Raw genomic sequence first — 25,961 nt, 5'->3', positions numbered from 1 at the left:
GTCTTTCCAAACATATTTAATACACTAAGCTGCTTACTTTGACTAAGTACGTTATGGAACAAAACATTCTGATACACTCCCAGACATGCTCTATCGTGCATTATCATTGCAATATTCTATGCCACCCCACAGCAGCTGATAACTTATTTCATAGTCCATGTTTTGCCACATGTTGTTGGTGAAGGAGGCATCTACCTTCCATATATATCTCCTTACATGCTGATAGGGGTTTGAGAAGACTTCATTTTCTCTTCTGCCTTGTATTAGCTGCACACATCACTGTTTCCCCCCCTTGCTACAGTTCATATTTTGCCAAAACCTACATTACTTGTCTCATTGCCCAGAGTGGCAAACAGTGCAGGCTGGTCCACTGGGGCTCCTAGGACAGTAGCTTCCAAGAATGCCAATTATTTAAACGAAATAAACAAAATAAAAAAAGAGAAATCACATATCATTTGCACATTAAAGCAGCATCTGAGAGCAAACGAGTTGGACCTCTGGTCTCCACACAGAATGGAAGAACATAAACATATGTTCAAACTGGACTTTTGTCACATGGCATATAGTGTGTTGTATCCAAAGTTAGTTCTATTCAGAGTTAACCCACTGAAGTTGATAGATATGACAAGCCTAGGTGCATTCATTTCAGTGGGCATACTCTGAGTAGAACTTAGATGGATACAACCCAATGCTTACATTCATTTTATTTATTTACATTTCTGTGATTAATCGCTTCATATGTAACATCTCGAAGTGATTTAACAACAAAAACTTCAGCAGTAAAAAAAGCACACAAAAGCACACAAAACAATTGCACATCTATATAGAAATAATCAAAGCAATGGTACTAACCCAGCTCAAGCTTCTTACATCAATTTACAGAGCCCTGAGCAACTTAGGTCCAGGGTACCTTAGAGACAGCATGAGCCCTCACACCCCAGCTCATTCTCTGAGATCATCTGTAGGAGTGTATTCGGTTGTCTCCCAAGTTACTGGGGCTCATCTCATGAAAACATGAAATCAAGCCTTTGGTGTTATTGGCCCAGTACTGTAGAATTCTCTTCCAGTAGAGATTCAGTCAAATAGAAGGGGAAGGAATGGAGGCAGTGAGAGATTTTACTTTCTTGAGCTCCATAATCACTGCATATGGTGACAGCAGTCACGAAATTAAAAGACGCCTGCTATTTGGGAGAAAAGCAATGACAAACCTAGACAGCATCTTAAAAAGCAGAGACATCACCTTGCCAACAAAGGTCCGTATAGTTAAAGCTATGGTTTTCCCAGTAGTGATGTATGGAAGGGAGAGCTGGACCATAAAGAAGGCTGATCACTGAATAATTGATAGTTTTGAATTATGGTGTTGGAGGAGACTCTTGAGAGTCCCATGGACTGCAAGAAGATCAAACCTATCCATTCTGAAGGAAATCAGCCCTGAGTGCTCACTGGAAGGACAGATCATGAAGCTGAGGCTCCAATACTTTGGCCACCTCATGAGAAGAGAAGACTCCCTGGAAAAGACCCTGATGTTGGGAAAGATTGAGGGCACAAGGAGAAGGGGGCGACAGAGGACGAGATGGTTGGACAGTGTTCTCGAAGCCACCAGCATGAGTTTGACTAAACTGCGGGAGGCAGTGGAAGACAGGAGTGCCTGGCGTGCTCTGGTCCATGGGGTCACGAAGAGTCGGACACGACTAAACGACTAAACAACAACAACTGTAGAATTCTCTTCCAGTAGAGATTTAGTAGGTGTGGTTGGCTGGGTAAGAGAGAGAGAGAGAGAGAGAGAGAGAGAGACAAGTGGTCCTCACAACAAAAGTATCCCAGATCTCCTGCCCTTTAAAGGCATTTCATGAATAATACATGGCCTTTAATCTGCATTGGTGGTTCCCAGTAAAGACTTATAGGGTGATAATTATTTGTTTTGGATTATTTGTTCTCTCATAAGGGCAAGGACATGAAAATGTGTGTGTGGCCATCAGCACCCAGCAATGAATCTTGAACATCTTTTTTAGACTTTACAAAAAGCCAGAGCAAAATCCGATCTAGAGGATAGCATCACTATCTATTAATTTCCCAGGTTTAGAAAGATGTTGGCACAAATAGTAAATCGCAGTTCTCTACAAGGCAAGTACTGTGGCAAGATCCTTTCATCTGAAAACATCTAACAAATGGCTTGCTTCTTGGGCATTCATCACCCAGATCTTGATCAGATGCAGAAACCTGCATGTTCCCTGGTTCCTGGCCTTCTGTACGATTTGTCTTGGGAGCTGGGTGGGCCGAAGAAGAAGTGAAGCAACAGGCCACACCAACATCCTCCAAGAATGCAATACTTTGGAGATGTACCCTCTGCTCACTCCCCCATGCAATGGGTTGGACCTGTAGCTCAGTAGTAGGTGGAACATTATTTTGTAGGCAGGCAGTCCAGGTTCATCTCCAGGCATTTCCAGTTAAAAGGACCAGATAGCAGGAAATGGGAGAAACCCTTGCTTAAGATCCTGGAGAGCTGTTCCCTGTCAGTTTAGATAGAATGAGAGGCAGAAGGACTATGGTTGTTATTCAATAGATATATAACAGCTTCCTATATTCAAGGAAACGCCAAAGGACAAGGGTGTCCAAACATTCTGATTCTGTAGGCACATCTGGAATTTTGACAAAGAGCTGTGAGTCTTGTTACAAAATCAGTGCCATGGGAGGTGTGGCTAGTCATAAAACACCCATTTCACAGACGGTAACCTGGTGGTGCTGAGGAACAAATACAACAACTTGTCAAAGAAAATGAATACAGGATTATTTATTTATTTATTTTCTGGCTGGCCAACAATGATGCCCTATGCATGTTGTTGGACAACAGTTCCCATCATCCCTGACTGTTGGCTGCTTCAGCTGGGCCAGCTGGGAGCTGGAGTCCAACAACATATGGGAGGTCTTAAATTGGCTGCTTCTCATTTAGATGACACACATATGCATTGCAAGGAATGCTCCTTAGTGGAGGCATTCCTCGTTCTCTCTCAACCCCCATCATCTAAGATGGTGCTTATCATGAGCAGTCTGTAGTCAAGCCATGCCAACTTTCCTGCCCACTAATAATAATAATAATAATAATAATAATAATAATAATCCACAATGCCATTTTAGTAATTTCCAGATGGCGGATAAAAAAAAAAAACCCCATGGGGGGTGGATAATCCAGAGTGTTTGTTTCTGAGCACCAGTTTCAGCCAGGGGAATAGCCCACATGGTATCCTCCTGATTTTATAGGACTAGAGTACCATCAGCTTCAGTCAGTATGGTCAGGAAACATCTGGAGGAGACCACATTGGCAACTTCTGCTTTAAGCAGTGCCTCAGCTCCCGCCTCTGGCTGCACTGCCCCTGGGAACAATGTTGTGTGGTGGTGACCATACATGCTCCTAGGAACCACCCTATGTTCCCAGGGACATTTCTGAGCTACGGGGGGGGGGGGAGTGACCTCCCCATGGGCCCTAGTTTTTCCACCCCCACCCCCCTTTTTGTTTCTGTCTTGCTTTTGTGGATCGACTCTCCCCACTCCATATGTTATATGCTACAATTTTGATTTGCTTTTACCTTTCCAACTGCTATTTTGTACATTGTCCTACACACGTAAGCTAGTTACATATGCATGAGTTGCCTTTTTCATCGTGTTGTTTTTTCCAGCTTGCCTGATATTTTCAAGATGTGATTCCCCCCCCCCCCATTTCATGCAGGAGAAGCGGAGAGAGGGAGGGAAATAGAAAACAGGCACTTGTTTGGGTGGAAGCTAAAATTATAATGTAGTCAAGTGGATGTGCTGAAAGTTGGAATAATACTTAGCCTATTTTTCAATTTGTAGTCAGGTCTTGTTGCATAACCTCTGGCAAGCCTGTGGTCTGAATAGCTCTCCCGACCCACTGCTCCTTCCACATTTGAAATGCTTTTCTAGTTAACTGTAAATTTCTCTTTCAAGAAAACGTTTCCAGAAAGGCAATCGACAGATGATGGTATTTCACCAGAGATTGTGGATGTTGTTTATTTGTCTATTTAGCTAATAGATATAGAAAATATGGTAGTGAGAGCCCCATGTTGGTATCATCAACACCATTGCCCTCATCCCCACAGGAGGAGGTATTTTTCAGTGAAAGAACATATGACTTCAATTCAGATAGTCCCATATCAATTCCTGGAAAACTTGTAATGAGCCTTGCAGCACTGTTGAGATTGAGTTTGGATTGGCAGGCTTTAATGCAGCAGCGGAAGGAAACAGAGTGGTGGTGTGAGGGCTGAATGGTGGGAAGCTGGGTTGGAAAAGGGCAATCTTCTCTTTCTGCCCCAACTTTAGAAGGCAGGACAAGGTTGCCTGCTCTCCCCCCTCAACCTTCCTGTGGAGCAAAGAGCCTCAGTGGGACAGCTGAGGGACTTAAATTTCATACCACAATGCTCCTGAGTGTTGCTAAATTTGGAGCATTGTGGGAAATTAAACATAGTGACACATACTCCCAGGTGCCCAGAGCTGAGTAGAATCTATCACCATCACTAGTTAAACCTGCCAGGTATTTGAACCACTATTTTAATTTCCCACAGTGCTGCAGAGTGATGCTAAATCTGGGGCATTATAGGAAATTAAAAATGGCGGTAACCAGGCGCAATTGCCCAGAGCTAAGTGAAGTGCTGCCACCTTCACCTGTTAGCCTTCTAGGTTTCACCCACACAAAAGCAGGCCGGCCGTCATAGGAGGGGACCTACTAGAAGATACCTTCCCCTCAAGCCATCCTTGGTAATTATACTCTAAAACTGATTTCTGTCTCTTCCTCTATTCATCATTGGGTAGTGGTAATTCATACTTCTCCATCTCACCTTTGGTTTGTGCAGTTGTTGAAAACTTTCTGAGCATGCTGAATCCTAGACTAATAGCAACTTGTTATTAGCTATTATCCCATTCAACTCGATCAACATGTTGAATCCAGAGCAAAGTCAAATTCCAATTGAAAATTATGTCTTTTCTGGGTGGGCTGGTCTCTTTTTGGGGGGTGGGTAGAAAAGAAAACAAAGTCCTGGATAAGTGTGTGAACAATTGACTCAGAAACCACAGTGATGCACCTATCCATTGTCTTCTTACCACACTAAGAAGCTCCTCATTTCTCAGAGTCTCCCCCCGCCCAGCGCACAACTTAATAACTACCTCATTGAGTGTGAATCACAAAACCACAGAAACAGAAACAGTGCCACCCTCCTTCTGCTGTTCTGGGAACATAAACAATAATAATATAAATATGGCTTACCAAAGTCTCAAGTAAAGCACTTAAAGGAAATCTATATTTTCATATAAACAGCAGTTGTTTACTGATGTCATATGACTGGCTTGACTTCGAATGACTGAAAATGATTCCACCATACAGACTAAGCAGATGTGTCATGGACCTTTCATCCATGCGAAAGGCATTGGCCTTAATCCAGTTCTAGCCGCAGGCACCTAGTTTGGCATAACAACCAGTGGAACCAGCAGGGCTGGCCCAATATATTTTGCTGCCTGTGGTGAAGGCAAGATGGCACCCTTCCCGATTCAATGCACAGATGCTGAATGGACTGGCATATTAACCTTTTTGCAATACTGGTGGCAAGATAGTGTTCTCTACTGCTCCTGAGGGTAACAAGCTAGCTTAAGGGGTGGAGGACAGGCCACATGGAGCACATAGCTCCCTCCTCCAGCAGAAGGGAATGGATGCAGGTTGGGGGGGCAGGAAGAACCACAGCCCCTCAGCATCTTCTGCCTGAGACACCTGCCTTACTCTGCCTAATGCTAAGAACCAGTTTGGAATTTGCTTTTCTACTGTTCTTGGTATGTGTGGTGGGGGAGAGAGTAGGGATATCAGGGAATTCCTCTGAAAATGGAAGCAGGAGAGGAAATTGCCAATGTTTGCTTATTTCTCCCATGTGCAGAACAGAAATCAATCCAATTAATACGATCAGTATTCACTGTTGTTGTTGCTGCTTTCAGTCTACAAATAACACATAATCGATCACATCATTCTCCCCCTCCCTTTGCATTGAAATGAATGAATGGGGGAGAATAATGTAATTACAATGTAATTTATGTAATTAATTATATAAAATACGTAAGTTACATAATTTCAACACAGAGGACAGTGAGACAAATGACACAGTTTTTGGTGGAAGATGGACTTGGTGCTGCAATGGAATGTTAACATTTTTGCAAGTGAGTAATACAGAGTGGAATAGAAAACAACACCCTCATAAATTCTGGGGGAGGGGGATTTATCCGAAATTTACAAGAGACCCCAAAAGGCAGATGAACACAATGAACACACAAATGGGCTATCCACCAGTCATGGGTGTTAGCTTTATCTTCTGTTAATGTTTCCAATCCCTTTTTGCAGTTGGTGACCATCATGGTGCTTTGTGGCAACAGATTCCATAGTTTATTTATTTGCTGCTTGGAGAGGCAGAGGAATTTATAAGGCGAGGGACAATTCTTATGGAGTTTCTCCACACCTTAAGGCAGAATGAGACCAATTAACTCATTCATGCATAGTAGAACCCTACGCATCTGTGTAGATGTATGCACCTATGAATTCAACAGACCTTACTCCAAGGTATTATGAATTAAAATGTATAGACCATTGATTGTAAAAACACCCACACACCTCAATGCAGTTTACAAAAAAATATGTATATGATTACAGTCAGTGCTTCCCCCCCAAAAAAAAATGTTTAGGGGTACTCTCATTTTCCTACTCGTATTGAAATACTGCCCCTCAGTGAGGTCAAACTTAGATTCACAAAATGTTTAGGGGTATGCGTACCCCCAGAAAAAAAGCACTGAATACAGTAGGGATAGGAAACTTGTGCCCAACCTCCAGATGTTAGTGGACTCCAACTGCCCCTTGTCCCAGGCAGCTTGGCCAATGATCAGGATGGCTAAGAACAACAGAAGCACCACATCATACAAGTTTATTGTCTAGGAAGAGGAACTGTTTTTGTATAAGAAATTCTGGGTTTGGGGAAAGACCACAGTTCAGTAATAGAGCACTTGCTTTGCACACCAAATGTCACAGGTCCAATCCTCGGCATCTCCAGGTAGGACTGGGAGAACCCTGTCTGAATCTCTGGAAAGCTCCTGCCAGGCAGTGTAGATTATACTGAGCTTGATGGAGCTGTGGTCTGACTATGCACAAGGCAGCTTCCTGTGTTGCAGTTACCTCTGAGTGCATGGTAACAACTGGGAATACATTTTGGTTCCCTGCATCCAGAGATCCACTTCTACTTTTGTTTGTATTTATTTATTTGAGCCACTAAATTATCTAATTAGTGGCATATCTAGTTGAAGCATGAGCTATCATGAATATTTACTGCATACTTGTTCAAGCATTTATCTAACTAGGTGGCATGCCAGGACTAAGTAATAAGGAATAATGACTCTTTCAAAGACTTGCCGGAAATTATAGAAGTGGGGGCAAAAAAAGAAAAAAAGTTTTGCATGGTGGGGCTTCGGCACTGAACAATATACATCAAGTCTTAGAGAAAGAGAGAGCAATTGCATAGTAATGATGCAAAATTTTATGGCAACAAATAAATCAATACTTCTTCAGCTGCAGTCTCAGATGTTACTTTTATGGGCCTTCCTGTGTCTATTATATAAAACTGCTCCTGATAGTGTGTTAAATGACAACTGCTAAAGGGGCAGAGGAGAGGAAGACACAGCGCCGAGCCTCTACGCAGTGGCCTCTCCTCGCTATTAATCATGATCTCGTTGCACACAGATCCATTTATATCACAGAAGGAGTGTACCTGAGTGGTTTACAGTGATGGAGCACATAGTATACTGGATGTTTGTTTTTACAATGGAGCTGTCATCCAGCACCGGGCAAAGGGGAATTTCAAAAATGCTGGCAATTAGAAATAAAAGTTACATGGCAGCAAGGCCAGAGGAAAAGAAAGAACACCACATCATGTGAAAGAGAGACGGAGGGGAGAGACCTTCAACAGTGCTGGAAGGTAGGCACAAATCCCCTTTCCCACATATGGGAATTTTTCTTTCATCTAAACTCTTTTACCTTTCCTTGAAAATTTATCAGACAAGGGCTGTTCACATCTTACAACGGGCGCAAGTACAAACCATCTGCACACACACATGTACCTGTGTTTGCATGGAAGTGTGCGTACTTGTTCATTCGCACAGCTCAACTATTGTATAACTCAAATAATACCTGTTGGCTGTTACATGTGAATACCTGTACGGGTGTTCAGGTCAAATATTTTCACACAGAGATTGTACAGTTGTTGAATGAAATGTGTGAACATCCCAGGGATGGACAAGAAATTTTATTCAGTTCACCTTTAAAGGTGAACCTACTGAATTTGCAGTTTCTGAAACAATGGACAAACCAAAACACAGCTATCCTTTGGAATTAACACTTCTCTAAATTTTGCTATGCAATTCTCCAGCCAAGTAATGTGTCAAAAGAATCATGTACTACGGTAAAGCGTGCATAAAATAACATACATATCACTGAAAATAACATACAAAAATGCATTATACTGAGGATAATTTGTTTGCAGAACTGTGTATATTGGGAGCAATTCACACTGAAAGGCCAATGAAGTTTCACGAGGCCTTTGGGGAAACAATAATAATAATGGCAAATGGATGTGGAAATGTAGATTCCTTAACACACATGCAAACATACATGTACACACAGAGAGAGCAGACTCTGGGGTTTATGGAGTGGGAGAGGTTGCTTCCTCTCAATTCTCTGGACCTGCTCAGAGGTTGCTATCTACTTGTTTAAATGCCTGACAATTCTCTCTGATCACCTGCCATCAGGGCTTCTCTTTGTGGTTAGCATCTTTGAGCAGTACCTGCTACACACCTTGCAAACACCCTCTGGAGAATGGTGTAGATTGGCCCCAGAAGGTGAAGCCAACCAATAGATAGTGACAACAGTGGTGGTGTGGGAGAGGAAATGGCCCCACTCAGGACAAGGCTGACAGAAAATTTCCCCAAAGATCCCAGTCAAAAGCTGAAATGGGCACTGTCTGCCCTGATAGTGATTGATGCCCCCCTCTTAGGGTTCCTGGTTGAGCTTCCAGTCTGCTCTGTTTTCTAATCATCTATCTTTTTCATGTTGTTGCTGCCAAAGCAGAGTTACTTTTCTGAGATTCAGCTATATTCCTTGAGTTTTTCTCCACCTAAATAAAGAGTTAACTGTTATATAAGGTGCCTGGAGCTTCCCCCATGCTTTGGTGAGTTGCATTTTATTTTATTCTAAATATAAGGGAAACTTCACATTCTTTGACTCAGACAGCTACACCTTTCTTTTGCCTTTCGAGTGAGCCTAATTTATGCACCGGTATGCTAATTTCATTTGCCTATGGCTATTAGTGAGTATCCTGAAGTTGGAATTTTGGCAGGTCTCTTAAGCAAGGAATGCTCCGTGGTGATATATGACTAAGTAGACATGTTTATACGGATCTTTCTTCTCCATTTTAATTCATTAGCCAAATGCAGCCTTCAAATCACTTACCTATTGCCTACCCTCCTGAAAGATTAGAATGGGGCTGCCTAGCCATCTATCTGATGAAAGAGATGAAACAGGATTGCTTCCTCCATTGTGTCCGTTGTGTACAAAACATTGTGTCCATTCTTCTCATTACTCACTGGGACTCTATTTTATTTTCTTGGTAATTTTTCATATGATGAGGCAGAGCTCTTTTACACTAATGAGTTGTTCCAATTTGCCTCCTGAAGTTCCGTCCTTAATGACTTAACCACTGATGGAGCTATCTGTGGACAACCTGGGTCAGATCATCTGTCATAGCCTTGATGATCAGATCGCAGAAGAGGTGGTGACTGATTCCAATTCCCAGACTTATCATTGATGCTTCCAACAACCATCCAAACAGGTCTCTGCATACAAAATTCCGGCTCAAGGCTGGGAACATCGCTGCCTTATATTGAATCGCTGGGCTGTAACTCAACAGCGACACACATGCTTTGTACGCAAAGGGGTCCAAGATTCCCTTACATCTCCAGGTAAGAATAGGAAAGAATCTGGCCTGAAACCTTGGAGAGCCACAGTCAATCAGTGTAGACAGTAATGAGTTAGATGGACCAATGGTTTGCACTAGTATAAGGAAGCCACCTATGCTCTTAGACCAGGTTTCCTCAACCTCGGCCCTCCAGATGTTTTGAGACTACAGTTCCCAGCATCCCTGACCACTGGTCCTGCTAGCTAGGGATCATGGGAGTTGTAGGCCAAAAACATATGGAGGGCCGAGGTTGAGGAAGCCTGTCCTAGACCATAAGTTCTTGTACCACAGTGTGGTCTGCATTGAATGGCAATGATTATGGTTTTAGGCATGGGTCTTTTCCACCCCTACCTAGAGAACCTGAGATTAAATGTGGGATCTTCTACACTGGGTCAGATAAATATATTTGCTGCCTGAGATGAAGGGGCAAGGTGGTGTCCCACTTCACATTCCATGAACAAAAGTCAATTAGTCTAGTAGCTGGATCTTACTCCAGCATAGGCAGTTGGACAGCCATGACACATGAGGGAAGCAGGCTTGCTTAGGGGGCACCTTGAAGACTGTATGGGCCACTGGCTGCCCCTATGCATTTGCCACCTGAGGCAGCCTCCTCACTCTGCCTGACGCTAGGGCCAGTCCTACTTCAGCATAGTGTGTGTGGAATTGCATTCACACTATCTGGTGTGTGTGTGTGTGTGGTTCATCCCTCAACTAGGTCTATACAAGTGTTCAAATGCTCCTAGCTAGACTGGAGCAGCTGTGTGTAGAGGGTTACAGTCCAATACAAGTTTCTAGGTGCTGAAGCCTTCTGATGTCAAAGCTGTTACACTTTCATGCTGCTTGTGGGCTTTCCAGAAGCAAAACCAAGCCCCATTTCTCTTTCAAATTGATAACCCTGGGAATACTCATGTTTGCTATTAGAAGGAATGGTGATTAATAATGGACTGAAGCACAAACAATTCCCGTAGAGTTGTACAACTGCATGGAAAGTGTTCCAAATTCCATCTGGTGCAAATGTGTGGAGTAAATTGAAGGTCAGGGTCATGTTGGAAGAGAAACTCCAGTGAACTCTGGTGACTGGATTAGATCACAGGGTCTGCCGTGTATCAAGACATTGCCACTGGGGGTGGCAAACTTAATAGAACTCACATTCAAACCAAAAGAGAACATCAAAAAAGAGACCATTATTCTGTATAGACCCTCCCAATAAATCAGTGCCCTGTAGCTCCCTTGCAACTCCTCAAGCCAGAGGAGTATTGTTTTCATTTAGCAGAAAGTTAAATTAAGACCGATACTTGAGTACTGCAAACAGATAAGTTTCATTTTCATTTTCTTTGGCATCTGAACAGATGAAACTTTACTCAGAGATGAAGCAGAGCGAAAAAGTGGGTTTTTCCTATTAGGCTTATCCTTGCCTGGTGGCTTATAAGAGATGATAAACTCGGTAACAAGGACCAGCTGTCTGATTTGGTTATTCTGAGGAAAGGTCATCATCAGAGTTCCATCTGGGCTTTCTACCACTTAACAGAACATCTGATTATAATATGATTCTAAATTAACCCCATATGGGAAATGCATTTCTATTTCTGTTTAAAAAGCAGTAAATTTTTATCATGGGCCAGATTCCCCCCCCAAAAAAAACCCCTGAATTTGTTTGAAACAAGTATATTGAAGACCTTATGTGTATGTATGCTTAAAAATCAATGTTATTCATGCTTCAGCAAAGTGTTAACATTGTATTGTGATGGTGGAAGGTTTAGAGGTAGCATCCTGGAACAAGATCACCTATACTAACATGAGCGGCAGGGGAGCAGGTGCAGAAATCAAACAGTGGATATAGCCTCCTGTGCATTTCTGGAAAACAGTGTCTTAGTTGTTGAACAACAGGACTGTGTAACCTTTTTTGTTTTTGTTCTTTTGCTTGAGGTGTGCATCTGCCCTTCGCCAGCTCCCCAAGAGCCACATGCCAGAGGTGGGTGCCCATCAGGGTGCCACGCTGGGCGTGGGGGATTAAACTTCTCTGCCCAGCCCAATGCCATACCAAGCCCCTGTTTTTTACCACTGCTGCCAATATTGGTGGGGTCTTGTTGGATCAGATACATTTGTCTAGGGGCTACATAAAGCACCCAAAATGGGGACAGAAATTAGCAGTAGCACATTTGTCTTTAGCTGGCGAACAGGGCCTAACAAGTGGGTTCTGCCTCAACCTAAAGTGGATCACATCATTGGTGCCACCAGTGAGTTCCTGTGCAATTGGTGTTGGGACCACCAAGGATGCTCCTGGTGCCCGCTCCATTTCCAGGAGAGGGTTGTAAAAAGAGGTGAGCTCAAGATGAAAGAGAAGTGATGGCAGCTAGAAATTTAGCATCAGACCAGAGCCTTTATGTATGGTACTTCGCAGCTCAGGAAAGCGGTCTGGAGCCCTGGTGGCTCACCAGTGTGTTCAGACCCACAGGTTCTTCTAACCACTAGTCTCAACAGTCCCTGACACATGAAGGGGCAAATGAAGACACCAGGAAGGCAAACCCCCCAACTTCTGGAAGATAAATGAAGCTGCCTGTTGCACCACTGGTCCATCCAGCCCATGACTGTCTGCTCTGGCTGGAAGCAGCTCTACCAGGTTTCAAGCAAATGCATCTTCTTCCTGAGGTTCTTGACCTTAGGGATGCCAGAAAATGAACCTGGGAAATCAAGTGCTCTGACACTGAATTTTGAGGCAATTTTGAGTCCTCCCCACCATGGTCTCTCCTCTTTATCTTTAAATTGGACTTGGACCAGACAGCCCTTCAAACAGAGAACTTTTTCAAACTAAACTATCTTCTGATGGCCCTTTAAATGGCTACTAACCAGGATGGCTATATTCTATCTCCATCATTGCAGGCAGTTTGCCACTTGCTGGGAATCTCAGGTGGTGAGCTTGCAGGCTCCCCATGGGCATCTGTTTGAGCACTGTGAGAGAACAGAGTACTGGACTAGATGGACCCTCAGTCTGATCCAGCAGGGTTCTCCTTGTGGTCTTATGTTCTTAAATAGAGGACTTTCCTCTATGAACACATGGCCTCCCTAGGCACATACCCTCCTTTGTAACCGAAGCTTTGACCACAAGTAAAGCTGTAATTCAGTGCAATCAACACTGGGGACTTCCCAGTCTCATGGGTCATGTGACAAAAGCCACAGCGCGTCAGAATCTCATTCAGTTTTGGACCTTGCAGTCATTTTCAGGTAAATATTATGATGGCCTTGTCATAATAACCGCAAAGCCAACCCGAGTCCTGTAGCTTAGAAGAACAGCCAGAGGTACAGTGTGATTCAACAGACATCATCTATCAGCCTTACTAAAAGTAGCAATCACAGCCAAATGATTCAAAGTGTAGGAAGACTATATAATTTGCAGCTATAATCACTGACTTGAAGTTAAATTTCATTCAGATTTGTCTCAAACATCTCAAGAAGGTTTTTTGTGGGGGGTTTTTTGGTAAGTACTCTTCCATTTAGATCACAGGCTTTCATGCAAACAACTTCATTTTTTCAAATCTCTCTCACTGAATACATTTCTCTTTTAGCTTATGACAAAAAATAATAATACTGATGATTGTGCTTGGGAGCTGGGAAGGGGTCTAATGTAGCCCCCACACTAATTTCTGTGCTCCTTGCACTTCCCCAATCAATACAAAATATGCACATCCACAGGTGGAATTGAGCTCCAGCATCTGAATTTTATCTTGGCAGCATCCTTTTAATATTTCTGAACATTTATAGTTAAGCTGTCCGGGAGGACATTTATTTATTTAAAGCCAGGTGGCAATTTACAAGACAGCTTTAATGCACGGACCAGGTGCAATGTAATCATACTGAATCCCTCATAATGTTCCTACAGGAAAACGTTGTGGAAACCAATATGAAAGATTACTTCCATCCATGTGTGCAAACACAAAAGGAGGGTCTCTGAGAGATACAATAACACAGAGACGGTGGTTTCAAATCCTCTTACCAGATGACAACCAAATTTGGCACATTATGCTTAATGAGGTGGTAGATGGAGGTAGCAGAATTGTGGACTGTACTACTTCAGACTGGACATCGGAGACACATTTTTGAATGCACCCCAATATAAAAACAAAACAACCCAATAATAAACTAGCATATCATGTAGAATGCTTCAAAAATACTTTTCTCTATGTTGTGCTAGTTTTCTACATTGAGAGATTTTTTTCCCCTGCTATGTGAGATGAATTTGAAAAAAAAGAAATGCAATACCACCTGCTGTCTAAAATGGTACAGTCCAGAAGTCTGTGCCTTATAACATCTTATGCTATGGTTTGTGTAGATCAACTCTGAGGGAATAGTGAAGCCTGCAGCTTTATAGATCATAGGATGGGGTCATAGCTCAGTCGTACAGTGTATGCTTTGCATGCAAAAGTTTCCAGGTCCAGTCCCGAGCTTCTCCAAGTAGAGCTGGGAGTGATACCTGCCTGAAATCCTGGATTTAGACAATACTGGGACACTTGGATAATAATTTGTTATTTATACCCTGCCCATCTGGCTGGGTTTCCCCAGCCACTCTGGGCGGCTTCCAACAGAATATTAAAAATACGATAAAACACCAAACATTAACAACTTCCCTAAACAGGGCTGCCTTCAGATGTCTTCTAAAAGTCAGATAGTTGTTTATTTCCTTGACATCTGATAGGAGGGCATTCCACAGGGCGGGTGCCACTTGAACAAATGGTTTGAGTCATTATAAGGCAACTTCCGGCGATCTAATGCCATAATATAGCTGCAAATGCTATAAAATATGTGTGCATCGCATGAAGAAGAACCCAAATTTAAATACCAAAAATGTACTGCCATGTCATGAGTAGTTCCCACCCATTTATGTGGTCTGATTTCCATGCAGTAAAAGCAGGAGCAAGGGCCCAATCTCTTCCCCACCATACCAGGGAAACTTATCCAATTACACAGAAACCCTGTTGAACATCTATAGTGCTAATTTAACCCCAGGGTCCTTTGTGCAGCCCAGTTCAAAAGAGTGTGTGAATTGACTCTGAGACCAGCTCAAGATGGAGCAGGCCAAACAAAATGGAGGCAAGAGCATTTCAGGAGGCCTCCAGGGGTCGTGTGAGAAAATGAGACGGGAGGAAAGAAAATGGTGAGTTTTAGCCAGAGTATTGCAAGAGATGTGTGGGGGCGTATGGCATTTAGTCAAGATCAGGCAGGAGGCAGTGCATATTTTGGCTCTTCTGGCTCAGGTTGGCTAACCTGACTCTGTGGTTTTGCTTTTGGTATTTATCTTTCCATTTTAAACTCTGGAAAACATATGGCTCATGTGGAGATGTTTTTGATTGTGCCCCATGCATTAAATACAGTTCGTGCTGTATCATGTATTACCTACAATAATTCAATTAACTTGGCATGAGGGATATGTGTGTGTGTGTGTGTGTGTGTGTGTAAATATATAACATTTGGCATTCTAACAAGTTGCATTTGATCTTCAGAATAGAAAACCAGAGAGCACTTCCAACATGAATCGATGTTGGGGCACAATAAAGTCACATTATTTGGCACAGAAATTGATTACAATTAAGCATTTCATTGCTGCTGGCACCCACAAAACATTTTCAGCCCTTAAAATATTTAAACCAGAACCATGCACATGTGGCCTGTCAAAGCTACCCATCCTGTCTGTGGGCAGAAACATTTGAGAGAAGAAGAACCGTGTCACAAAATTTCACCTTGAAGGGGAGAAATACTCCAAGAGTTTCCCAGGAGTGGGGCTCGGCATTAACAGTGGCAGCAACACAGTTTCTGGGAAAGACTCCCTGCCTGAAACCCCACAAAGAGTTTTGTGTTGCTATTGGCCAGTTTATGCCAATAGTTTCTTTCCGATGTGTGGTCTCAGGATGCTACTTAAAGTAGGTTCATCTATTCTACCTATTCCTTCTGAGGGAGGAGGCGCCACCTCAAACACCTGGGTTTATGATAACGTATGAACAGATTTGGCAGGTCCATACAATATCCCAACAGGTATGAAAACCTAACTCCAAACTGTTATTTAAAGTAAAGTCGCAAAATCTCTAAACCTTAAACTCTCTGGAAAAGGTAATGATTTCAATCCACTAACTCTCACATGGAGCAATGGAACTTTGTATTTAACTGGAGCTTGGTGCAAACATCAAATTGCAATGTCTTTTTTTCTTTCTAAGTTCATCCGGAGGCCACCATGAGCAAAAGGTCTAGATCCAAGTAGATATAATGCTAAGAGCAGAAACCAACTCAACAGATGGGCAAGCCATTTATTTTTATATTTTGTGCTGTGAAATCAGCTTGCATCATTTTGCAAAGGTGTGAGTTTCCCCAAACGTTTGCAGAAACAGAGATGGGAGTTAAAACGTAATGCCCCAGAGTTTGATGTAGACAGCTATTAATAGGCTGGTCTTGGAGAATAAAGCATGCAGACTACACAGCATTCTGGAAAAGTAGTCACACCTATTCACAACTCCATTTTATGTTTAACTTTTTGCCCATGGCAGCCAAATAATTAATTGCATCAGCCCACAAATACATCTTTAGGACAGCATCTGGTTTCTCAGAAAAGTTTACAAACCTGCTCTTTGCTATATTTGAGATTGTGCCACACAAGAAGAGACTGAGAGGAGATATGAAAGCCATCTTCAAATATGTGAAGGGAACATCACATGGAAGATGTTTTGCCCTGCTCCGAAGGCTAAGACTTGAACCAACGGCTTCGTTGGAAAGGAGAAGAAAGGAGATTCCAGCTAAACAATATGAAAAAACTTTCCTACAGTCAGAACCGTCTTTCCCATTGGTGTTAGTGGTTCGTTGCGCCAGGGCACTCTCAGGGGCGCCCTAGAGAGTGGGGGAGCTGTGTGGCTTTGCCAGCAGCCTCCCCTTTCCCTGCAAGCCCGCCAGCTGCGCCCCACCAACTATATGGCTGATGGGCGTGCAGCTTCCTTCCCAAGCCTCTGCATCTGCTAAAGATGGCCCTGCCCCCGGTCGTTGTCCTCCTTCTGCTTCCTGGCGAAAGGCGGCACACAGCCTTCCTAGGCTGCCTTCTTGGGCGCCCCGACTCTGGAGAGATGTCTGCCAGCACGTTTTCCTGCTTGATCGTTGCTACCACCCGGGGATTGGGGTGGTGGGGGAGGCAGAGGACATTTTCCACCACCCCCTCCCTTGTTTTGGAGTTGTGGGGGGGGGGCACCGGAGGGATCTTTGCACCACGACGCCAGGTATGCTTAAGACGGACCTGCCTACAGTAAGAGCTGTTTGATAGCGGAACTGTCTCCCTTGGGAAGTGGTGGACTCTCCTTCCTTGGAGAATTTTAAGCAGAGGTTGGATGGCCATCTGTCATGGATGCTTTAGCTGAGATTCCTGCATTGCAAGGGTTGGACTAGATGACCCTCAGAATCGCTTCCAACTCTATAATTCTATGAGTCTATGATAGGACAGTATTACATCTACTTCCCCCATGAAAAATGTTTGCTATAGGCATCTGTTTCCTTTTGTTGACTCCCTGAAGAAAGATTGCTCAAAGCTAATCCTGCCTTGTTGATTTCTGTAAAGTTCTGTTGACTTCAAGAAAACATGTCTTGAGATAAAGTGGAGGGTTATTAAGCAATTAGCACAATCAATTAGGTTGCCAGGAACTTTTTCTCTGAGAGAGCAAAGGATGCAAGGGGACGTTTGTTCACACATTACCTTGAGCCACATTTGACAAAAGCAAGGAATGCTCCTTTGTGTGGCTAACATAAACGGATGTACTTTGCTATTTCCGGAACAGCAACTCTCCCCACCAAATACAGGGTTTTCTGAATTGAAATCCACACCTCTTTACAACATATGCAGGAAAATAGTAACTAATGTGACACTTTTAGGGTTCTTGCAAAGTTGACCCATAAAAATGTTTTGACTGAATTTCTCAGGAAGGGTGTGTCAGCTTCCCAGGAAATGGAGAAGACTCTATTTAAACTGTTTTGTGATGGTTTGGGGGTGGGCAGAAGTCACTTATTGTGGCTCAACCCCATCTTCCCAATTTGACACACCAGAATTTGATGGGGCTGGAGAGCATTAGAAGGGAATTGGGAGCTGTATAATCTCTGGAAGCTAATTACTCAAAATTTGGACTGATAAATAGAATTCCTCTGGGAGCATCCCCACCTGCCTCTACTCAGCACTACTGCCTTTCTTTTTAGTAGGAGCAGCAAGACATTATTGCAAAAGATGAGAACATCTTAGGGCATCCTCAGTGTGCTTTCCTATCTAAGCTTTGCTCATAGTTTGGAAATGGTCCTCTGACAGGAAGAGATTTTGCATTATCAGCATCATCATTTTAATTCATTGCCCACCTTTCACTTAAGGTTCAATGGTATTTTGTTTCTGAATATTAAGGTTCCATTTCGCTCTCAAACCTAACAGCCACCAATGGATTTCTCCTCCATAAGTTTGTTCATTCCCCCTTTAAAGCCATATCAGATAAGAACCAAGATTCAGCAGAGCTTGTTTGCCTCAAAAATCTAGAAAAGAGCATACACAAAACCCTCAAAAAATAACATACTTGTGGAGATATATTTACTGTACTTAATGTCTCCCTCCTCCCGTTAAATCACCTGCTCCTCTGTTTTTGCCAATTATTCAACGGCTTCAGCAATCATGTTACACTTGTTCAAGAAGAAAGAACAACAACCCATCTTGTTGAGAGCAGATGAACAAACATTTAAAAATATCAATGGGCTCACTTGCATGATAGAGTTGTTGTCATTGCACTAAGGAAATGATTCATGTTCTCTCAGCAGCAAAAGGGCAGAGAAAATAACGGCTGCCTTTTATGAAGGAAGTTGCTGTAGTGGTTCAAGTATCCTTGAATTATTTTAATTTATTTGCAATATTTATATACTGCTCAATAAGATAAAAATCTCTGTGTGGAAATTAAAAGCCTTCAAAGAAATAAGGCACAAACTGGAACTCTAAAAGAAAAGTAAACCAGCAATAGCATCAAATAAGAGTTAAACTGACAATAGCAAAGAATGTAAATTCATAGGATCTAAATTCACTCAAACATTTTAAGATTGAAAAAACTGGGAAGAAGATCACATTATGCAAGTGCCTTCATTTTACTGTTTTCAAGGCTTGATAAAAAAAAAATTAGGCACTCATGGTTTTGTTATGTATGTTACTCCCCCTCCCCATTAATCCAAATTATATTTAATTTTAGTTGATATTCCATGCACATTTTCAAATCAGCTTTAAATAATAGCATACACCAGGTAAGAAGTACTTATTGCTGCTAAAATTAATTTAAAGAATTAAATTAACAAATATTTTAAACAATTACATTCTAAGAATATACATAAAATATTAACCATTCTACTTAAAACAGATTCAAACCATATTGTGCTTTGGGGAGGCAGTAATTTCTTTGACAAAATTGTGGAGTTTGGAACTGACAGGGTCAAAACTCCGTGGTGTCCTGTATCTGGGAGGAGGAGGAGCTTGTCGCAGAGAAGTGAGTCACAGCGCGTGTCTGCTTTCAGACTTGCTTTCGATTCTGACTGAGAAGCAGCTCAGCTCAGAGGCTGCGTGTGTGCTTTTGGAGCACGGCTGAGAATGTCACCAAGTTCCGATGGAGTGTGACTGTTTTATGGCTTGTAAATAAACGCTTCTAGAGATAAGAACCGAACTGTCTCTGGACTTGATTTATCCCTCATCTCACATGGACACAGGACCGCTGCTACTCTGCTCTCCTGCCAGGTCAGCTCCCAAGCAGAGCCACGCAAGGGAAGCGTGACTGGACGCAGGGGTTTTATTTTCCCGCAAAGGTTATGGGGGTACGTGTTTCCTGACAAGTGTGAGAAGGGAGAAGGCTGCCAGCGGTGAGTTGCTGTGGTCTCCTGCCAGGAACGGCAGTGGAAGACGCTGAAGCCCCAGCGGAGCCAAGAGCCAAGAGGGACGGCTGCTTCGAGAGTCCGGCATGCTGGCAGTGTGAGTACGCTGAAGCCCCGGGGGGAGGAAAATGGCTGCTGCACAGGCACAGCAGAGCCAAGAGAGCTACCCCGTTGAGAGGCTGAATGGGGCCAACTGGGAGGCCTGGTCAAGAAGAGCAAGGGGGTGGTTTGTGGCCACAGGGCTCTGGAGTCCAGTCCAGAAGGAGCCGGCCCCACCCATACAAGCTACTGCTCTGCTGAGTGAGAGAGAGCAGAGACAGCTTTGCCTCTTGAAAGCAAGTGTGGACGCTTTGCTGTTGCCCCACCTGGAGGGCGTTAAATCGGCTCAGGCCGCCTGGCAGGTGCTGAGGAGTCTGTGCGAAAGCTCAGCAGGAGCCAAGGGCCGGGAGGAAGCCGAGGGCCAAGGGAGCAAGCCTCAGGCCGAAGTGGGAGCCAGACCAGAGGGGGCTGTTCCGGGAAGCTGTTTCAATGCTTTGACACGTCTGTGTGATGGACTGTGTGCTGGAGAGAGGCTGAGGGCTGTGAAAGAGGGCACAGGCTGCACCCCAAGAAGGAGTGGGGGGGCAGGCCAGGCAGGCCATTCCAAGAGCTCTGAGAAAGCCAAAGGCTCTGAAAGTTGTTTGTGCTTTGAGACGACGTCCAACAGCGCTGGGAAGCATCTGCTAGAGGCCCAGGCTGCCAAGGACACCGGCTGGTGTGGAATGTCAACAAAGCAGGTTCCCAAGGCCAGTTCCCAGCAAAGACGTGGGAAAGCAGCAGGCCAGGAGAAAAACAAAGACAAGGCGTCTTATCACCTCACAGCTGCGATGGTGTCTCTGAGAAAAGGCAAAAGCCTCAGTCGGGGAGAGGCTGTGGCCATGGCAACCGATGGGAGTGCGAGCAACGCCACGGCATCTTTGGAAAACAGCCAGAGACACTCTTTATCTCTTGTTGTCGATTCGGGAGCTTCGCATTGCCTCGTGACCTCTAGAGGGCTCCTGAGGAACTGCAAGACAGTTAAAACTGGACGTTATGTCACCTTAGCAGATGGGTCTCAAAGACCACTGACTGAATCTGGGTTTCTTTACTGTTCTTTTATAGATCATTGGGTGCAAGCTTATGTGGTTCCAGAGCTTGCCCACTCTCTTTTAAGTGTGCCAGCTCTTATGGCTGCTGGGTTCGATGTTCTGTTCTCTAACAATTTGTGTTCCTTCTACAGGGATGGGAAGAAGATCTACAGTGTCGAGAGAAAAGACAGGCTCTTTCTGGTGGAGATGCCCATTGAAGATGGGGCTGGTGGGAAAATGGGGCTGGTGGAAAATGGGGCTAGTGGAGAGTCCATTGAAGACGCCCAAGGGCAGTGTGCTAATGTCCCACCACACCATGATTGTATACACTTATGGCACAGGAGATTTGGGCACGTAGGGTGGTCATATGTGAGGAAGGCCACAGGCAACACCATTGGGTGTAGGTTCAAAGCATGTGACAAATACCTAGATTGTCAAGCCTGTAAGCAATCAAAGGTCACAACATGCACATACCCCAGGTCAGAGAGGAGAACCAGTAAACCCTTTGAACTTGTCCATGCAGATTTGTTGGGCCCCATGCCGACACCTTCTTTAGCTGGATCTAAATGGGTTTTGCTTCTGGTTGACGATTTTTCTAGACATTCTTGGGTTTTTGCGCTGCAACAGAAGTCAGAGGCAGCTGCACTGATCAGGGATTGGATCACAGCGGTAGAGCTACGGTTCTCTACCAAGGTGATTTCCTTTCAATCTGATCCGGGGGGGGGAGTTCACAGGTTCTGCGCTGCAATCGTTTTTCAGGCAGAAGGGTATCAGTCATCGACTGACGGCCCCCCACTCTCCGCAACAGAATGGGGTTGCAGAGAGAAAATTTCGCACACTACAGGAGTCAGCGAATGCTATGTTGGCAGACTCGGGTTTGCCACAGCGCTTTTGGGCTGAGAGTTATAAAACAGCATGTTTCCTGCAGAACAGGGTGTTCAATTCCAGTGTAGGAGACACACCGTACTTTCTGCTTCACCGGAAGCAGCCTAAAGTGGGTTTTCTGCGCACCTTTGGGTCTACGGCTTGGGTTCTCATTCCAAAGGCCATGCGCAGAAAGGGTGAGCCAAGGTCTAGGAAGATGATCTTTGTAGGCTATGAGCCGGGTTCAAAGGCGTGGCGCTTCGCATACCCTACTGGCAACCAGTCCAAGCTGCTTATTAGCGGCAGTGCTGAGTTTTGCGAGCAGAGTGGGTGGAAGCGTCTTCACGGGAACCCGGATGTTCTGTTAGACTCAGATGAGGAAGAGGGGGAGGACGAGGCTGAACCTGTTGCTGAGGTGCACAGTCCACAGCCACAGAGTCCAGAGCCGGGATCTCCAAGGGAGAGGCTCCGTATCTCTCCAAAAGGGAGTCCCAGGACCCCTCCACAGGTCTCTGTCAAGTCTGAGCTAAGGAGTGAACCATCCTCGCCAGCAGAACCAGCTGTTCGCCCTAAACGGCGCAGCAGGTCAGAGGGGGATGTTTCTGACACAGAGGATAGTAGGGTTGATCCAGGTGAATCAGGCGCAGTTCCAGAATTCACGCTGAGGAGGTCAGCAAGATCAACCAAAGGGAAGCCACCTGAAAGGTATGAAGCCACGAGTGTCTGGGTTGGTGTGGCTAGATGTGAACCTGAATCCTTTGAGGATGTTCAGAAGTTGCCTCGGGAAGAAGCCAGCAAATGGCATGAGGCGATGCAGAAGGAGATGAACTCAATGGAGTCTCTTGGAGTGTTCTCACTCACACAGCTGCCGGCTAACCAGCAAGCTGTAGGCTGCAGATGGGTTTACCGACTTAAACCCACAGAAGCAGGAGAACCACAGTACAAAGCGAGGTTAGTGGCCCGTGGATTCACACAGAGAAAGGGTGTCCACTTCACAGAGGTATATTCGCCGACCTCAAGGGCGGAGACTTTGAGAACGCTTTTGGCGATAGCAGCACAGAGAGGTTGGAAGGTGAACCATTTTGATGTAGATGTCGCCTACCTGAACTCAGATCTCCAGGAGGAGTTGTACATGCTTCCTCCTCCAGGGTTTGAAGTCAGTGAGCCAGGCGTCGTGTGGCGATTGCACAAATCCATCTACGGATTACGCCAATCTGCCAGGAATTGGAATATGTGCCTACATGAAGCCTTAGAAGAGCTAGGTTTTAAGAGATCTCTTGCAGACAGTTGTCTTTACATTAGAGATTCAGGCTTGCAACAGCAAGTGGCTCAGGTGTTTGTTGATGACATCTTGCTCATGGCACGGACAGGTGAACAGGTAGAGAAGTTTGCTAAGGAGCTTGGAAAGCGGTTCAAGCTGAAGCAACTTGGAGATGTCAAGTCCTATCTAGGCGTAGAGATCATGAGAGCAAGTGATGGAAGCTTTTTGCTTCGCCAGAAAGGTAAGATTGAGCAGTTGCTTGAGAAGTTCAGGATGTCTGAATGTGCAGGTGTCAGATCACCCATGGAGACTGGGTACGTGAAGGAGTGTCAGCAAGTGGAACGCGTGGTGTTCGAAAATACTGAGCTCTTTCAGTCAGCTCTGGGTAGTCTGTTGTACCTGTCACAGTGGAGCAGACCAGACATAGCGTTTGCTGTCAATCTGCTCAGTAGAGAGGCTTCAAGTCCTAGTGTGCAGGCCTGGAATGGTGTTAAGCGGGTGCTACGTTACCTGCAAGATTCCAAAGACTTTTGCCTCAAGATGTCAGCTGAGGGCGATGTCAAGCTGACCGCCTGGGTGGATTCAGATTGGGCTAACCTTGAGGACCGCAAATCAGTGTCAGGCCTAGTGGTGAAGTTTGGGGACTCAGTGATTGGGTGGAGGTCCCGGAAGCAAAGTCTCATAGCGCTTTCATCTACTGAAGCTGAGTTCAGTGCGCTATCAGAGGTTTGCAGAGAACTGGAGTTCTATGTGTGTTTGGTCGAGGAAATCTGTGGAGAGAATTGTCTGCCCGTTGTGGTGCATGAAGACAATCAACCATGCCTCAAATTGGCTGAGACAGGGCAATTCAAGGCGAGGACCAAACATTTGGACATACGGTTCCGGAATGTATGTCAGAGCGTTCATGAGGGACTAGTTGCTCTGAAATACTGTCCCTCAACCAAGAACCTCGCTGATGGTTTCACAAAACCATTAACCTTCCAGAAGCACGAGGAGTTCTGTGAGGGTCTGTGTATGGGGAAAGCATTGTTGGCTACTGTCCCCAGATGCAGGACAAGAGGGGGTGTGGAGTTTGGAACTGACAGGGTCAAAACTCCGTGGTGTCCTGTATCTGGGAGGAGGAGGAGCTTGTCGCAGAGAAGTGAGTCACAGCGCGTGTCTGCTTTCAGACTTGCTTTCGATTCTGACTGAGAAGCAGCTCAGCTCAGAGGCTGCGTGTGTGCTTTTGGAGCACGGCTGAGAATGTCACCAAGTTCCGATGGAGTGTGACTGTTTTATGGCTTGTAAATAAACGCTTCTAGAGATAAGAACCGAACTGTCTCTGGACTTGATTTATCCCTCATCTCACATGGACACAGGACCGCTGCTACTCTGCTCTCCTGCCAGGTCAGCTCCCAAGCAGAGCCACGCAAGGGAAGCGTGACTGGACGCAGCGGTTTTATTTTCCCGCAAACGGGGGAAATAAACGGGGTCCGTATTTCTCTAAATGTGTTGCTTTCAATTTGTGATGTTCTTGCTCTCAAATAATATGTCAATTTAGCCACGAGTGCAAATTCCAAGCCACTCTTTACCATATGGTAAAAGAAAAGCTTTCCACTTTTGTACAATCAACACTATTGCTTTTTCAGATTTGTAAAATGAGAAGTTCAGTTTTATTGATTGTACTTCATGGTTTAATATTAAAACCATTGATTTCCCCATATTTCGGTAATTCTATTATGTTTAACGCAGTGGTGTCCAAACTTTTTTCAAACCGGGTCAGATTTGATGAAGTGAACATACGTGAGGGCCGGCCAGAGTTGTCAACCTTTTTTTTAGGATTGAAGTTATTGAGCTTTTTTTTAGGATTGCTCCCCACAGAAATTCTTGGGTTTAACTTAACATTATTTACACTTACGTGTTGAGGAGACAGAAGAGAACGGAGACTGGTCGAACTTCAAAGAAACAAGCTCTCCATTATTACTGGCATCTCCTTTCCTGGGCTGCTTCAACTCCTGAGACTCTACAGCAGCCTTTGTCAACCTGTTGCCCCAGATGATGGAGACTACAACATGCATGAGAACTGAGGCATGATCCCTGTCCCCTCCTGCTTGCATGCAAGTAGGAATGGGATCGGGGCTGCTCTGATGGGGAGGCTTCATGCTGCCTAACTGAGAGCCCTGAGTCTCATAGTTGCTGTGCCTGAGTTGCCCTGCCCTTGCATCAAGTACTGGGTTTACAATTTTGGGAGAGGGGAGACTGCAGCACTGGGGAGAGGGCAGGCTGACGAGGGCCCCTAGATTTAGAGGCCCTAGGCTTCAGCCTACTTAGCCTGTACATAAATCCGGTACTGGGTCAAGGCGGTGGCCGCCCCTCTGCCACCGCCATTATTGCAGCATCAACGTCCCGAACGTGCACTGTAGTATCTATCTATCTATCTATCTATCTATCTATCTATCTATCTATCTATCATCTATCTATCTATCTATCTATCTATCATCTATCTATCATCTATCTATCTAATCTATCTATCATCTATCTATCTATCTATCGATCCACACAAACCCCGGCTGACCAGATTGGTCAACCCAAGGAGTGACGCAGCCAGGGACTCCCTAATGGCGTGGGGGCTAGCCATGGCCCCCACTCAGATGGAAGAGCTCATGACAAGCCCGCAAAAAGGAAATGGCTTTGGTGGGCAGGCACTCGGGGGCCACAAGAGATTGCTTTTTCAAAACTGCGGGGGGGGGGGGCGTTTGAAACCAGCCCAGGGGCCGCAAGTGGCCCCTGGGCTGGACTTTGGACATG

The sequence above is a fragment of the Podarcis raffonei genome, chromosome 8 (genome assembly GCF_027172205.1).
Source record: "Podarcis raffonei isolate rPodRaf1 chromosome 8, rPodRaf1.pri, whole genome shotgun sequence".
Taxonomy (NCBI): domain Eukaryota; kingdom Metazoa; phylum Chordata; class Lepidosauria; order Squamata; family Lacertidae; genus Podarcis; species Podarcis raffonei.
Note: the sequence above shows the minus strand (reverse complement) of the source record.